Consider the following 3,629-nt stretch of genomic DNA (forward strand, 5'->3'; position numbering starts at 1 on the left):
TGACTGAACTAAAGCTGTTTATTCTTATACATTATACATTTTATTGTTGTGCTATATAAGATAAAAATGCCTCGTAAAAGTTCTGACTTAATATCTGATTCATTATGTAATGAAGATTCAAATTTAACTTAACAAACATACTTTTTGAAACACTGAAAAATAAATATGAAATATATAAATACAAGTAATAAAGTACATTTTTGAGCACTAACATGTAAAGATTTGTCTCTGGATTTTGTACCAACCTTAAAGGGGATATAGTGTGTGTGGTATTGATATTCCAAGCTGTCAACAGCAGATGGAAGTTGAATGGCAGAACACACTTTGGACCAACCACCTTCAAACTAACACTCATTGCCAGTTATTGCCACAGTCACAATAACACTGTGTCTTATAATCTTCTATTGCATGGCTGTGTGGTCCTGTGCAGCAAAAAAAAAGAACTTAAAAAAATTCAACTGGTCCAAAATAGAGCAGCCAGATTGGCTCGTAATTGTTCCCTCAGAACAAGCATTATAAAAATGCATCACAATCTATCATGATTGGCTGTCGAAGCCTCCTTATGAGGAGTACTATTGTGAAGGCGAAACCTGACTTTCTTACCAACAAAATAAGGCATAGAGGTCTACAACATAATCATGGCACCAGACAGGTTACCATGGCTCACCTTGAACTTCCCAAATCAAAAACAAATCAGTTGAAAAATTCTGTCTTTTACAGAGCCTCCAGTCTATGGAATAAGTTACCTTCATACATCAGTTACACTAAAAGCTTACAATCCTTCAAAAAAACACCCAGACAGGAACTACTTAAAGGCAGCCATACACTGTGCGATTATTTCGATCGTTGCACGCAGCTCCATCTCAAACTGTGCGAATCAGTCGTACAGTCAGGCTCACGATTCATGTTCTCACACTGTACGGACCGACGCTCGTATGCGACCTGACTGCTCACACTGTAGGACCATACACCACAGGACGCACGACACGTTCGAGTGTTGTATCCGGAAATACAACGCTAAAATACCAAGGAATCCCGTAAAAGTGCGTAGATGATTGTGTATTGGTGTGAGCCACGAAATGGTAGTGCTAAACAAAAACCAACGAGCTGCTTTGGTAATATGTGCCATTATCTGTGAGGAATCAAAAAAGAAGAAAAGACAACAATGTGTTTGGTGCAGGCATTGGTTGGCCAGATGTGGACAGTATAGGCTGTCATCCTACAGCTGGAACTAGAGGTAAACTGCAACAGCTAAATTGCACTAGGCCAATAGCCAGCTACTGTTAGCTTGTACGCTACTGTACGCGTCTGTGTTCGCGCATGCACAGTGTGAGAATTTGAGGCACATCGGTTCGTGGCACTGCTTTGACAGTACGATACACTCACGAGGAGTGAGCAGGATTTCAGACAGCTCCGTTTTCCTTGCGAACACACGATTGCTGATCGTGAGGTGGTCGTGAGGTGCTAATCGCTTGTCTTTACCCCATGTACACTGCACGAAGCACGACGCACGATTAGAGGTACATCTGGCCCGATCCCAGAAATAGTCGCACGAGTGAGAAATCGTCTCTAAACTCGCACAGTGTTAGGCCGCCTTAAGGAAATACAGTAATGCAAATGATTGTTTTGACTCTCACAATCCAAGTTGCTGTAAAGGTAAATGCTAAAATGTTTTAAGGTTTACATGTTAAGATGAAGTTTTCAGCTTGCTCATGATAACAATGAATTGTAAATTTGTTTTTATTAATGTATGTATTTTGTAAACTGTATTTGTATTTTAACGCACCCCAGGAAGAGTAGCAACCACTATGGGGGAAGCTAATGGGGATCTGTATAAACAATAAACATGCAGCATCAGTTGATAATTTACATTATAGCTTTGTTAGCTTAGTTCTGTTTTTAGATAGAAAACGGCCACAGTAAAACAACAAATCACCTCCACTTTCTATGCGGTTTGTGTTGTTATTGAACTAAAGATATGTTTTAAATCGTCCAAACAAGGTTAGAACTGTCATAGTTTAGTCTGAACTGTGGATCATGTAGAACAGCAAACTTAGCAAAAATAATAACATCACATAATAATTTTATACCTACATAAACCTCATAATCAAAGTCACCCGTGTAGAAGAAATGCTGCTATTTCAGCATCAAACTCCATTCTTTTCATTCAGTGGTGTGTCCAGTGGTGAAAACAACAACAGTGCTTCCAGCTTTTATCACTTTTTAATTCTGAAAGTTGTTTGTTCTCGTCCGTTTTGCTTTGGTTAAAGGGCCTGTGGTATTAGATTTTTTCTCACCATGAGACCAGCCGAGTGACTCACCACTCCCTCTAGTGGTCACATAAAGATCGTTGGTAGATTCAGTCGATATTTCTACAATCTAATGCATCTGTAACTTTGGCATAACATCACAGCTCTTCACTCTAAATACTCGAATGATGAAATTAAGCAATTGTTTTAATATTTAAAAGGCAGCTGTGGCCTCGATGGCTGGAGAGTTGGCTTGTAATCGAAGGGTCGCTGGTTCACTTCCCTAGACTGGTGGAGGTTGTTGGCTGATGTGCCCTTGAGCTATGCACTTCATCCCCCCATTTGCTCCTCGGGCGCCTGACACGGCAGGCCCACTGCAACTAGCATGCAGTGTGTGTGATGCATGTTGAAAAAACAAATTTTGGTGTGTTGTGTATGTTTACATGTGTGACAAACTACTACTGACAAAATAAAGATTTGATTCTATTCTGTTCTGTTCTATTCTATTCTAAGGTAGAAATATTCCATACAGTCTTTTCAGAGCATGGAACTAGAAGTCTTGCGTGGCCAGATCTGTTACCTTTCAGCAATAGTGGAAGAAACTGTCTGGATTGTATTTATGTAAAACCAGTTATAATCATTTTGTACCTTCAGAATAACATTGCCTACACAAAGAATCCAAGTGCCTTGGAGTTTTTGGGAGTAGGGGTTTCTTTTAGGGAAAACTACAAAGAAGCAAGCAAGGTTACCTAGCTATACAGAAAGCTATTATGATAATGTCATTTCATAATAATAATAATAATTCAGCCTTACAAAAAAAAATCATTTTAATGACAAGTACCAATAGAGGTTAAAGTCCAGTAGAGGAATGGGATTAAGGGATATGACTCACTAAAACACTTCCTGTCAAATGTCAAAGGGCAGAAAATGATGTGTGAACAATGGGTAAAATAGTTCAATGGCTTAAATATGGTATTTCATTCAGCTACAAGTGAACAGAAACAATTTCCATTCAATTGCCTGATAATTGCAGTGAATGTGTTTTAGAGGTGCAATCAAGCTATAAGAAGACTTGCTCCTGTTTCTGGATTCTTTGGCTGTGATGTTTTTTTGTGGTGACTTTATTGCACTGTAGTTCATTTTATTAACCATGTATGCTGCTGCGTGGTTTCCTTTTGTTTGCCTCGACTTTGGGCTCTGATTTGTAATGAAGAAAACTGATTTTACACCTGAAATAAAATAATGTGTGTAAATCAGTAGTGGCTTATCAATAGAGGGTGTTAAGGCACTGCCCTGCCTGCCTCACACGAAGAAGAAAATGATCAGAATCACATCAAATAATTTTACAAAAACATGAATATTTAAATAATTCAATGCCAG

Source organism: Sphaeramia orbicularis, chromosome 11 (genome assembly GCF_902148855.1).
Source record: "Sphaeramia orbicularis chromosome 11, fSphaOr1.1, whole genome shotgun sequence".
Classification (NCBI taxonomy): domain Eukaryota; kingdom Metazoa; phylum Chordata; class Actinopteri; order Kurtiformes; family Apogonidae; genus Sphaeramia; species Sphaeramia orbicularis.